The 14008-nt window shown below is 37.6% G+C and overlaps 1 non-coding gene across 1 annotated transcript; it reads right to left on the reverse strand.

Annotated features, from left to right (window-relative positions):
- Positions 1 to 7554: 7554 nt before the first annotated feature.
- Positions 7555 to 7664, reverse strand: LOC138823572 (U6 spliceosomal RNA). The gene has a single exon (XR_011370857.1). It is a non-coding gene; the product is annotated as a U6 spliceosomal RNA (small nuclear RNA).
- Between the last annotated feature and the right edge of the window lie 6344 nt (positions 7665 to 14008).

The raw sequence follows: 14008 nt of genomic DNA on the forward strand, positions 1-14008 counted from the left end.
GGACCTGTTGCAACAATGAGAAGTACAAAATGTCATGTCAAAACCAGCTTTACAAAGTCGGTGTGGTGGGGGGGAGTGGGGTATAGTTAGGTGGGGGGAGGAGGGAGGCTGGGAAGGGAGGTGAAGGTTAAACAAAGGAGGAGGCTGCAATGCTTGGTAAGAAATGTATGCATTATCCTGCCCATGTAATTGTAGCCCCTCTGTACAGTATGTTCTCAAATAAAATAAAATAAAATTACAAAAAAAAAACAAAAAACAAAAAACAAAAAAACATTTTAGTTTTATGTACTCAAACATTTACTTAGTGCTCTAAATGAGGAGCATCTCGTCCTCTGACCTACCCCATGAAAAACATTGTGTGATCAAATAAGCAGAAATTCTATTGCGTTTGGGTATCTATAATCCTCTTTATGTATAATCCTCATTAACTTTCTGTTTAAGTTGGGTACAACATTCCCTAACTCACCTAACCATATAATCTTTCCACATACTAGCCTGAACATTCATTAACATTTCACTGACCTACAGAACACGTGGGGAAATTTTTTCTTCTTTACTTTAGTTATACATTTATCCCAGTACTATTACATAGAGCTTTGTATTCATATGTTAAATTTGTCCAGATTTGTGAAGAAATCTCTCCAACTCCTTTAAGATCCTCTAAACGCTAGATGCACATACTTTTTCTAAAAGAAGCTGGCAATATAGGTGGGAAAAAGAAAGTTTAGTGATAATCCTTATCATCTGAGACACTGAAGATCATTAATTACTTGGATCTTTCTAACATATTCGGAGAGTCTCAGAAAAGACAACACAACAAAGAGGAGTCACCAGTACTTTCTGGAGGTCCCTTAAAAACACTAAAACCCTCATTTCTGTTTGGTAAGAAAAATTCCCTTTCTCATTACCTAAAATCCTTGACCAATCTTACCTCTCTGAAATGAGGGCTTTTCCTTTTTATTAAAAAAAGAGTCTCTGTTACAGATTATTTTGTTTTATTATTTGTAGTTTTTTCCTAGCTGTTCTGAAAAATAAAAGGAATTTCTAAAACCATAGATAGCTAATGCTATTTTTTCAAAAGTACACAGCCAGGAAGAATGAGTTTATATATAAAGAAAATGTTTATACAGGAAATGTGACTTCAAATTCCAGACTTGTTTAGAGCTTGTACAAAGTTTTTGATAGACTGATAGACTCAAACACTGAGTTAGACCAAAAGATGGTAAAATTCTTTCTTTAATATTTTGAGGGACAGCTGTGCTCTTCAGCTCAAGACTAGCACTCTAGCACTTGAGCCATAGTGCCACTGGCTTATTTCTTTTTGCTTATGTAGTACTGAGGACTCGAACCCAGGGCCTCAGGCATGCAAGGCAAGCACTCTACCACTGAGCCAGCTTCCCAGCCCCAAGATGGCGAAATTCTTTAAATGTCTCTATGTGTGAAAGAAGGATCCACTTGAGAACAATAATCATAGTTTAGCTGAAGAGGGAGGGAAGGAGCAAACTTCCAGAGTTCTTTTGGACTTTACCCTGAAGCAAACCAAATAAAACTAAATGTTTAATGAAATCTGTCTAAATCCAACCAACACATGCAGAAAAATGCCAAGAGGTCACTCACCCAGGGATACTAATGGTGGGACAAGTAAAGCAAAGGATGGACCTAATTCTGGGGTGATTTGAATCATAGCCACAATTAAAGCTTCAGTACCATGTCAAATACATTTCAACTTTAAAATCCTTTGCTTGCATAAAGGTTTTCAAGTCGACTAATGACTAATGACTACGTGAAACAAAAGCAATGTATGAGAATTGCAATTATCACCACAACAAAGGAAAGGAAGCATAGTTGATATTAATGGCCCACTGTATAAAACTCACATTAATTTCTCTCCATGAGTAAATGAAATAACTTCTTAAATGTGACTCCTGCTCAACATTCAAACTCAATGCAATCAATCATTCACACTATAACCAGAGGAACCTTACAAACCTGATCATAGTCATTTCACTAAATAATGTCACTAGCATCCTGCTTCCCCAGAACTAAACTACAAATCACTGGTTTAACCTGAAAGTCCTTCCCAGTTTCCCTTTGTCCCACCCCTCTTCAGCTACATCATTTGCCCTAACTTCTCCATCCTCACCGCATTTCCACAATTCATCCAGAGCACCACACATAATACACTTCTTAATTTTTTCATACCTGAACCATTTCATCAGCTTTCTCTCTGTTTGGATTGCCTTCCCTTCAATGCATCCCTTAGGAAATGATCTGTTGATCAAAATTATGTTCAAAGATCATTATCTCTTTGAAGATCTTCTTTGGTCCCCTAGGTCAAATTAATGTTGCTCTTCCTGTGCCCACAGGAACCTCCTACAGTAGATAATAAATTGTAACACATTAACATTATTAAGAAGTGATTTTCTAGACATAGTTTTACTCAATTTAACCCTAACAATAACCTCATGAGGCTGGTACTATGATTATTATCACCAATTTTCAAGTAAGACAGTCTGAGACATACATACACTGAGTGTCCTATATGAGGTCATTCAAGTATTCACTGACAAACACAAATTCGGAATACAGTTGGTCTGTCCCCATATTAACTCTTAAAGATTATCCCAAAGTTCCATTGCTTGAGGGTCCCCTGGGATCAAGCTAAAAAGAGAATCCAGGGCTTTGTTTGGCTAGAGGTTCCATGAGGCAGGAGTAAACTTCCATAGGAAGCCTTGAAATCAGGGGAAAAAAAGCAGATCCATGATCTAAAATGGGGATTAAGTCAAGCAAACCAAAGAGGTAAGATTTCACAAGCCCTCAAATAAAAAGCAAATACAAATGTCAGAAACTGGGCTATGAAATAAATAAAAAGTGAGAATAAGTCTGGTTCCATAAGCAGGGTAATTTCTAACTCCTTATGTCCTGAAAAATGAGCTAAGAGATGTTCTCCCTTAGAGGAAGTAGAAATAAATCTATCCATGTACTTACAAGTGTCAGAAAAGTATAAACTCCCCCTTCAAAGCTTCTTCACTTCCCTGTTCAGGATAGGGGAGTTCAAATTTTGAACAGCTCCTCACTGGCCTGGGCAAGATTCTCTCCCATGTGAACAGCACATTCCCCATATTGCAAAACAAGGACCACAGTCATTTATTTATAAATCATACACTGCTCAATTGTAATTTTTGTGTGAGTGATGCTGGGATTAACCTCTTGTAATTGTTAAACAAGCACTCAATACTTAGCCAGTCCCTGCCTAGCCCTCATTTGTAATTTTTATCAGCTTGCTATTTGTCTTAATTAGCACTGCATTTCAGGTCAAAATTCACCAAATTTCTTTAGCAATAGCCTTGTTCCCTCTGGTACCCTGTTCTGCAAATTACATTTTTCTTCACAGATTTAGTGAGAAAGGAGCACATTTTTTAGGACCCTACTCAAATGCATTTTTCTTCATGAAGTGTTACATTTTCAACTTTATTGAAAGTAAACTGATTCTCTCAAATTCCTATACACATTCTTTGTACCAATTAAAGTTATTCTCTGTATTTTTATGTCAATAGCCTTGACTGATGATTCTATTCCCACTGCAACTACCACTAATACTAGTAGCTATCTCTTTTTTTTTTTCCTGTGCTAGAACTGAGCTTCAACTCATGGCTTGGAATTCTGAAGGTCTCAGTTGACCATACCTTCACTTCCAACATTTTTCTGATTAGTTGAAGGTAAGAATCTCACTGTTTTTTCTATTCCAAACCCCGCAATTCTTAGACTGAACCACTTGAGTAGCTAAGCTTATACATGTGAGCCACTAGCACCTGGGTTCACTTCTTAACAATATGCTATGGGGGCTGGGATGGTGGCTCAATGGTATAGCGCTCGCCTTGCATGAGGCCCTGGGTTCGATTCCTCAGCACCACATAAGCAAAAAGAAAAAAAGCCAGAAGAGGTGCTTTGGCACAAGTGGTAGAGTGCTAGCCTTGAGCTGAAGAACTGAGGGATAGCACCCAGGCGCAGAGGTCAGGCCTCATGATCAGATCCCCTGCCCCCCCCCAAAAAAAAATAATATACTATGGGCCTTTACATATAGTCAATTATTCAACAACCTGAAATGCAGCTGTTTCATGTCAGGAAATAAGAATCACTTTTAAAAACTATGAAATAATCTTTTGTAAAAAGACATATTCTTATCTTTATTTTATAAACATGAAAGCTAAGGTACTAAATCATTGACAATCTTGTCAAGTTCACACACCAGTTAGCCATAGAGACGTGAAAGGACTCCAGGCCTTGTTTCTACATACAGTTGTACTTACTATCTTTGTGCTGACTCAGTTTTTCTGTTTCCATGTAATAAGGCTGATATCATGTGAACATGGACTGAATGCAGAACAAATTATAAGCAATAGAAAATGTGTCTATCTTCTGAGCTGAGGCATTTTAGAATACAACCATGGAAGCCACAAAAGAGAGAGCCTGGATCTAAAAATCACATTACCCAATGCAGAGGTGTTACGCATCAAACATTCAGAAAGCAAAAGACAAACCAGTGATGATCCCTTAGTTCTCTAATTTGTTTTTCTTGTTACCAATGCTGCTATAATAAAGACTCTCCAACCTAGTTTCTCAACATTAACTCTCCTCCAAATTCTGAGTCAACATTTCAGAGTATTTTTCAGCTAACACAGGCAGAAGAAAGAAGAGAAGGAAATGAAAAAGTAAAGGCTACTAGCTTCTTCACATGGAAATAAAACAACAATGAGTCAATCAGATACAATATGTGAGGAACTCACGGAGAACCTCACAAATCCTAATAGTACCTCAGGTGTAATCTCAGATTCCACAAGATCATCTCAGAATAAGAGAAGAGGACTGAATGTAAACAAGTTATGCAGTTATCCTACTCCAACAAAAATTTTTCTTGTCTTTCTATCTACACTACATTTATATATTAGTTTCATTTCCTGTGTGTAAGGAAATCTTGTCTGACATTAGATTTCAGTAGTCAGAATAGCTTTTAGAAACAGCACAAATTCAATCACTTATTTCAGGTAATTTTCACTTATCATGAAAGAGGATCATGAACTTCTTCATTTCAGTTTCTATAATGGTAGGCACTATCCTCTCTACTGCCTTTCCTATTCATTGACCATAATAGGTACACTCTTTCAAATACTATTAAATTTAGAAATATTAAATGTGTTTGCCTCCCTCCAAGCAAATTCACCATAGTAATTTACACTACTCACAAAAACCCAAACATATACAAATTAGTTAATGGCAGTATTTCTCACAATGGTGAAAACTAGAAACCTCAGTGTTCCACACTAGTTATATTATAGTATTTTCTATAAAAGATTATTTCATAGAGATTTTAAAGTGATTCTCATTTACTTACATGAGACAATCACATTTCAGGCTTGTGAGTAAAATTGTAAATTACAAAAATCTGTATTTTGATTCAATTTATATGTGTGTTTGTATCTATGTCTGAGGACTATTTTGTGTATGGAAATAAAGAAGGCATAAAAATCTGCTTCAGAATTTTAACAATTCTTTCTTGGTAGGTTTTGAGATGCACTTCACTTTTATACTCTTCTGTGTTGCTTCTGTTTTAAATGTTCATATATCTATATATCTATATATAAATAAAGGATTAGAGATATAGCTTAATGTCAATGCTTATCTAGCATGCTTAAGATACCAGTTTCAATATCCACTAGCACAAAAATCACAAATGTAATACAGATTCATATTGGAAAAATGTTTAAGCTGTATCTTAGCTGCCACTTTCCAGCACACCAAAATTTCATTCAATGGAAACACAAAGTGACATAAACTAAGGTTAGCAATCTAGTTTATAGACATAACTTCTACCTAGTTTCTATAATCAGAATGTTGCCTGTTATTACTCAATCTACAATGAAAATAATGAGGTTTCAAAAGTACACTCATAGTTAATTCTTTCACTTCAGATTTCAACATTAAACCATAAAGACAGATTCTACATATAGACCATAATTCCAATGAAACCTTGGGTGAAAGTCTTGTTGCAGAATGAGTTCCTAAGTCATAATGTTTTTCTCTTTCTTACCACATTTCCAATTTATGAAGTCATAGATGTAACAGTACCGGAAAATTTACTGGCTGTCAAATAAAGAAAAAATAAGAGAGGCTCTAAACTGTATTTGTTAACACACTCAGTAGTATATCAGACAAGATATTGTGAAATAAGTTCTATACTTCAAGCCTCTTTTACCTGTTAAAGGATTTTTTCAAATAAGAAAGTAATAGACAAAATACACCATGAAGTTTTCTAGTTTAAAATCTAACCACCAGAATTTACCAACTAAGATGGCAAAATAAGAGAGTAAACAGGAAAATATTCTAAAATTCTATTGGAACAATAACCCGTGATATCACGGGTTATTCCAAGCAGAGTGTAAATGAAGTTTGATTTTAGGGCTAGCCCATCCATTAAACAGATGCTACATTAAACATAAAATTGCTTAATACAAAGTATTTGTGTCACTGGCTATTCTGGTTAAACACACACTATATTCATCATGGTTAAAATAATAAAGATTAATTTGTACTTTAAGTCATAGTTCAGTTGGTTACATAGCTATTCAGGAAAGCTCTCATTCATCTAAATGTTGACTTACAGAGACAAGATTCTTCCACATTGCAGTTTAACATTTGGAATATGTAGTTTCCAACTTTGCCACAGAACAGATGCTGGGGAATAAAAGAAGAGGATTTTATGGATTGAGCTGGAAATAGCATATACCATTTACACCTATGTGCCTTTGTCTAGAAATTAACCATATTATTTTACCTTGCTCCAAGAAAGGACTGAAAATATAGTTCGGTACCTAGGAAGACAAAATGGATTTGTGAACATGATGAATGCTGCTGTAGTTTGATGTTAACTGTTACTTTTATCTTTGTAGAACATATTCGATACTATGGTAATTTCTTTCCTTTTCTGTATGCCTGAAACTCATGTGGCAAAGGAAGACTCACTGCTCTAAAGTATAGACCTAAAAGTTATTTCCAGCTTTTCCCTTTCCTCAGTGCTCCCACAGTCATCAATATTCCTGTGGCTCATTTTTTTCAGCCTATGCCTTTATCACCCCCACCATCAGCCAGGTGTTCAACTGCCGTCTCCTGGAAAGAAATCTCTGCCTCCACTCTGACCTCAAACCCAATTTTCCCACCCCATCCATTGTCACCTCCACCAATACAGAAACAATAACAAATCTTTATTATCCTAAGACATAGTATCACTTCTCCTTACCTTTACACCTCAGTAGGTTTACTTCAGGCTCTGTTAAATATCTCACAATAACTCCTTCAACTACAAAACTGCTCTGCATACTAAATGAGTTCCTTACATATGGACTAAGGAGACAAACAATAATCTCTTAGGAGATATTAAAGTATATATAGGCATTTCTTTATATTCTAAGTGGTCCCAGACTTCTAGAAATTGAGAGTTTGGCTCTACATATTTGATTATTCCTTTTCTTGCCATATAGCCATACATTTGGAATATTTTAAAATATGGAATGCTTCAGCAATTTGTTTGTCATCCTTATACAGGAGACATGCTAATCTCTGCATCATTTCAATCTTAGTATACAGTATATGTTGCTGTAGCAAGTACTTGATATTGCTTTCTATTGCCTTCAGCATGTTGATCCTCTAGCCAGCCCTTCTTTACTGTTTCTACAATATGCAGCAATGGATTCTACAACAAATATAATCAAATAAATATAATCTCTAATAAATGTAATTATTCCATATTATATATTACATTGTTATATATTAATGTAATTACTAATATGTATTTGATTATAGTTTACAAGAGAATAAGTAACAGCAAAACTGTTAAGGCTGTGGCCCATGGGAGCACTTGTTCACTTTGCAGACGCCCATCCCTAAAATAATATAAACTAGTCTTCTTTCCTCTCTTCCCAGCATTACTATGTGTTCACTGATGATTATTTAATAAATGAAGTGACCTAAGAATTCTAACCAAATCTACAATTTTATCAGCAATTCACCTTTATATTATCCCAATAAACCAAGACAGGAAGAGATGAAGAAGAAATTAGAGAGCTAAAAAGGTCTTAAAAGTGTGGTGGATATTAAAGCAGATAGTTGTGACAGAACTGGTGATATTGTGACACAATCCTCTGGTGATATTGTGACACAATCCTGCCAAAGTAGGACAGGCAGGGAGGGAGAGGAGGAGGAGGAAGAGCATCATAATGATCCTTCTCAACACTTCTCTGGAACAAACTTGAATTGGTTTCTTCAAGGTGGGGGTGATGGGCTTGAGGGGGGGACCCTTTCTCTGAAGTCTGACAAGGAATCAGGAAATATTGCAGTCCCTCAGGCAGCCCAAGTAAGCACAGGAACAAGATAAGAATTCCTCACCTTGAGCACTCACACTGAGCTTTTTTTTGAAAGTTCTCAAACCTTCATGATAGAAACAGTTTTGATCCTCACAGCAAGATCTGTGAGGCAGGAAGGACGGGGAGTCTGATCTTTAGTGAGGTAAACTGAGTCAGAAAGGAGCAATTGTAGGTCATCCAACACCAAGGCCAATGCCTGCATTTCTTTTTTTTTTTTTTAATTTTTACTTTTTGTGAACATACTGTACAGAGGGGTTACAATTACATGGGCAAGATACTCATCCAGCATGTATTTATTGATCTCCTATTATGTGGCAGAGCCTGTGTCAAGCGAGGTTGATCTACATGGCACTTGCTCTGAACTTAGAGAACTGTACATTTGAAGAAAAGACCAATAAATCATTAACATAATAACAGGTTTTAGTTAATATCATAATTTCTGATTATGTTACCATAACATGGAAAATTATAGAACAATATTGTTAGAGCAATGATATAAATATACCAGCAGGAAGATTTCAGGATCAAGGAATCAGAAAGGAAAAGTCTGAGCTAAAAGTTAGTGAAAGCAGTGAAATTCCTGAAGGAGCCAGGTGCTGGTGACTCACACCTGTAATCCTAGTTACTCAGGAGGCTGAGATCTGAATCTATGTGATATCCTACCAGTCTAGCTGACCTGCAGTAAGCATTGCATTAGATTGGTTTAGCTAGCGTCTTCCTCACCCCCAGTGTCTTGTAAATACCAGCTCCATGGCTAATAAAGTGTTACTTGTGGCCATGCCCTGGTGGCTCACGCTTGTAATTCTAGCTACTCCGGAGGATGAGATCTGAAAATTGCAATTCATAGCCCACCCTGGGCAGGAAAGTCCATGAGCCTCTTATCTCCAATGAACCATCAAAAAAGTTGCAAGTGGAGCTGTGTCTCAAAGTGATACAGTACTAGCTTTGAGCAAAAAGGCTAAATTAAACATTCTTTACATCAAAGGAAAATGAGCAAATATGAGTGAGGCAGGAAAAAAAGAATCACAAGGACCCAGAGAAACAAAGGATAAGTGTTTCCTTTCTAAGTGGAAGCTAGATAGTTGATACATTCATAAGTAAATACATTGGTTGGTGTGCAGGTATATGCAGATACATTCACTGAAATACAGTAAACTCAAATGTCATCTCAAATATTGTGTAATTCCTTAGAAAGGCAAAGTTCAACAAAATAAAAATAAACAACAGGAATCAGCTACTCAAAAGGAGTAGAGTAGGGTCAAGGAGAAATGAGTAAATGAATGAAGAAAAAAGAGTAGAAAACAGTCAAGAATCCTATGTATTTCCTACAAAATGAAAATGAATGAGGGGAGGAGAGGAATGGGTGAGAATTTTGAAAGGAGTAACATGGACCAAGACATATTGAATTCATCAACTGCTTTGTTACATGACAACTCCATTATACAATGACTTAAAGACAATTCCAGCCAGGCACTGGTGACTCATGCCTGTCATCCTAGCTACTCAGGAGGCTGAGATCTGAGGATTGCAGTTTAAAGCCAGCCCAGGAAGGAAAGTCCATGAAACTCTTATCTCTATTGAACCACCAGAAAACCAAAAGAGCCACTGTGGCTCAAGTAGTAGAGCAATGGCCTTGAGCTTAGGGACATCGCCCAGGCCCAGAGTCCAAGCCCCATGACTGACCAAAAAAATAAAAAAGAGACAATTCCAAAACATTCAGAACAAATATAGTGAAAGAAGCAAGGCAGAAGTAAAAAAAAATATTACAAGGAAAGAACTGAATTCGAAGACTTACATTCCAATCACTGGAGTGTCATGATTCTTTGTCAGTGGCATACTTTGCTGGCTCCCAGAGCCTCAGTTTCCCTCCTCTGGTGAGAGAAGGATCTGGGTCCCAGAGGGTGCCCTTCTAAATCTGAGGTTCTCTGCAGTTCTACATTGCTATTCTTGTTCCTCCAGAGAAAGACAGACAGAAAGACAAACAGACAGACAGACTGTGCCACGTGAGCCTGGTGCAGGATAATTTATAGTGCAACAATGCAAACGGAACATATTCGCCAACCACAATCTTGATTGTCATCATTATTGGCCTCGTGGGAGAAGTTTATTTCTTCCCTGCCCTTCAAATGTTAGCACAATGTGAAAAGACTGGCTGTACTTTTCCTGGGCTTTGCAAGATGTAAGTCTGTAAACACGGAGACAAATCCATTTCAATGTCTGGCTTCAGGAGGAGGAGAAGGGGTCATCTAGAGCTACCATTCTGGCAGGGTGCAGTTCATTCCCACAAATATAATTGGAGAACCTACCAGGTACCTCATTTCCCCCCTCAGAGATCATTCTCTGCTTTAGTTCCATCCGTCATATGTCCTTTATTAACCTCATGAACATCTTATAGTGCCAGGTACCAGTATTACAGGCTCATGCCTGTAATCCTAGCTATTAAAGAGGCTGAGATCTGAGGATCATGGTTCAAAGCCAACCCAGGTAGGAAAGTCTGTGAGACTCTTATCTGCAATGAACCACCAGAAAACCAAAAGTGGAGCTGTGGGTCAAAGTGGTAGAATGCTAGTCTTGAGCAAAAATGATCAAGGACAGTATGCAGACCCTAAGTTCCAGCCCCAGGACAAGCACATATGCGCGCGCACACACACACACACACACACACACACACACACACACACACACACACACACACACACACACACACCACATGCACACACACGTATCTGAATACATAAACCTTCCTTATAGATAACATCTTTCCTGTGAATTCTCCCAAGATGCCCACCAAACTATTGGTAACCCTTTCAAGCATTTGCCCAACATTAATACCTCACTTCATACCTGATCAGCAATAGTTCAAACCCTAGTATCATCAAAAAAAAAGAGAACAAAAGAAAAAATGAGAGAAAGGGCTGGCTGGTAGTTCCTGTCATCCTAGCTCTTCAGGAGGCCAAGATCTGAGAATAATGGTTCAAAGCCAACCTGAGCAAGGACAAGACCAATCTATGAGACCCTTATTTCGAACCAGTGGTAGAGTGCCAGCCTTGAGCAAAAGTCTTCAGGGAACTGAAGGATCTCTATGATGAAAACATTTAAACCTGAAAAAGGAAATCAAAACAGAACTAAGAAAGTGGGAAAACTTCCCATGTGCCTGGATTGAAAGGATTAACATTGTGAAAATGGCAATACTTCCCAAGGCTATCTACAAATTCAATGTGATACCTATCAATATTCCAACCTCATTCTTCAAGGAAATAGAAGAGGCAATCCAAAAATTCATGTGGAACAAAGAAAGTCCCCGAATAAAAATAAAGAACAGTGCTGGAGGAATAACAATACCAAATTTCAAACTCAACTACAAAGCCATAGTAATCAAAACACCTTGGTACTGGCACAAGAACAGACATAAGGACCAATGGAATAGAATCGAAAACCCAGAAATGAACCCACAGACCTATAGTTCATCTAATCTTCGATAAGGGAGCTAAAATAATAGAATGGAAGTACAGCTTCCTCAGTAAATGGTGCTGGCAAAATTGGTTAATAACTAGTAGAAAACTAAAGCTAGATCCTTCTATATCACACTGTACCAGAATCAACTCCAACTGGATCAAAGACCACGAAGTCAAAGAAGACACTCTGAAAACATTACAGGATGGAATAGGAGAAACCGTAGGTCTCCTTGGCACAGGCAGAAAATTTCTTAATAGAGACACAGAAACACAACAAATCAAAGAAAGTTTGTACAAATGCGATTGCATGAAGTTGCAGAGCTTCTGTTTGGGAAAGGACATAGCTAGCAAGATCAATAGAAAGACCACGGATTGGGAGAAGATCTTTACTAGCCATACAATTGACAAGGGTCTCATATCTAAAATATATCTGGAACTCAAAAAATTAAATCCCCCAACAACAAATCCTCAAAGAAACAACTGCCCAATAAATCAGTGGGCTAAAGACTTACAGAGAAACTTCTCTGAAGAGGAAAGAAGGATGGCCAATACACACATGAAGAAATGCTCAACTGGAGGGGATGCGGACAGAAGGGTACCCTACTGCATTGTTGGTGGGAGTGTAAACTTGTTCAACCACTTTGGAAAGTAGTATGGAGGTTCCTCAAAAGACTCCACATAGAGCTCCCCTATGACCCAGCAATCACACTTCTGTGCATTTATACAAATGATCCCAAACTAGACCATACTAAAGCTATCAGCACAACTATGAATATGGAACCAACCTAGATGCGCCTCAGTAAATGAATGGACCAAGAAAATGTTGTATATACACAATGAAATTCTATGCCTCCACTAAAAAGAATGACAACTCCCCTTTTGTTAGGAAATGGGAAGACTTGGAAACAATTATATGAAATGAAGTAAGCCAGGCCCAAAGAAACATAGGTTACATGGTTTCCCTTATTTGCAATAACTAGTATATGTCTGAGAGAAGTAGTAATGGTCAGATAAGTTGATGTTAGGCAAAATGAACCCCAAGATAGTGACTCAAGTAGTTTTTCTTTCTTGCTATTGTTTCTAACATATTTATAAGATGATTTCTTTGTTGCTTTGTATGTCCATCCCCCACAGTATAACCCTTGTTTTCACTGTATTTGATATTGATATAATTTGAGGAGGGGAAGGAAAAAAATTGTTTAATTAGGTATAAGGCTGACCCATTGCAACAATTAGATGTACAAGATTTTATGTTGAAAAATGAACTTTACAACTTTGGCTGGAGAAGGGGTGGGCAGGGAGCGAAGATGGGAGGGCAGGGATGGTATGGGGAAACAAAGGAGGAGGCAACAATGCTTGGTAAGAAATGTACTCATTACCTTGCTCTAGTAATTTTATCCCCTCTGTATGGTATCTTCACAATAAAAAATTTATTAAAAATAGGGGGGAGGCGGGGAAGGGAGGTGAAGGGTAAACAAAGGAGGAGGCTGCAATGCTTGGTAAGAAATGTATGCATTATCCTGCCCATGTAATTGTAGCCCCTCTGTACAGTATGTTCTCAAATAAAATTAAATTAAATTAAAAAAAAAATAATAAATGCTCAGGGACAGTGCTCAGGCCCTGAGTTTAAGCCCTAGAACTGGCACCAAAAAAGAAAGAGAAAGGAAGGAAGTTAGGAAAGAAGGAAGGAAGGAAGGAGGCGAGGGAAGGAGGGAGGGAGGGCAATTTGAATGTCTCATTTAGTAAGCCAATGGCTACTGTTGGCTAATGTTTTGGAGTGAATTCTTGTTTAATAACGCACTATGAAGGTTCTCGCTATTCTAAGCCTGTCAATATCAACCTGAGACTTATGCTTTCAGATTTGATTCTGTTTTTTGTTGTTATGTTGTTGTTGTTTTGGTTTTATTTTTTTGATGGCTGTGGGACTTGAACTCAGGGCCTGGGAGTTGTCCCTGAGCTCTTTTGCTCAAGGCTACTGCTCTACCTCTTTGAGCCACAACTCCACTTCTGGTTTTTGAGTAGTTAATTGGAGAGAAGATTCTCACAGGGATTTTTCTGTGTGGGCTGACTTTGAATCATGATCCTCAGATCTCAGTCTCCTGAATAGATAGGATTACAGGCCTGAGCTACCAGCCC

Source organism: Dipodomys merriami, unplaced genomic scaffold (assembly GCF_024711535.1).
Source record: "Dipodomys merriami isolate MVZ:Mamm:240054 unplaced genomic scaffold, mDipMer1.0.p SCAF_1204, whole genome shotgun sequence".
In the NCBI taxonomy this organism is placed as follows: domain Eukaryota; kingdom Metazoa; phylum Chordata; class Mammalia; order Rodentia; family Heteromyidae; genus Dipodomys; species Dipodomys merriami.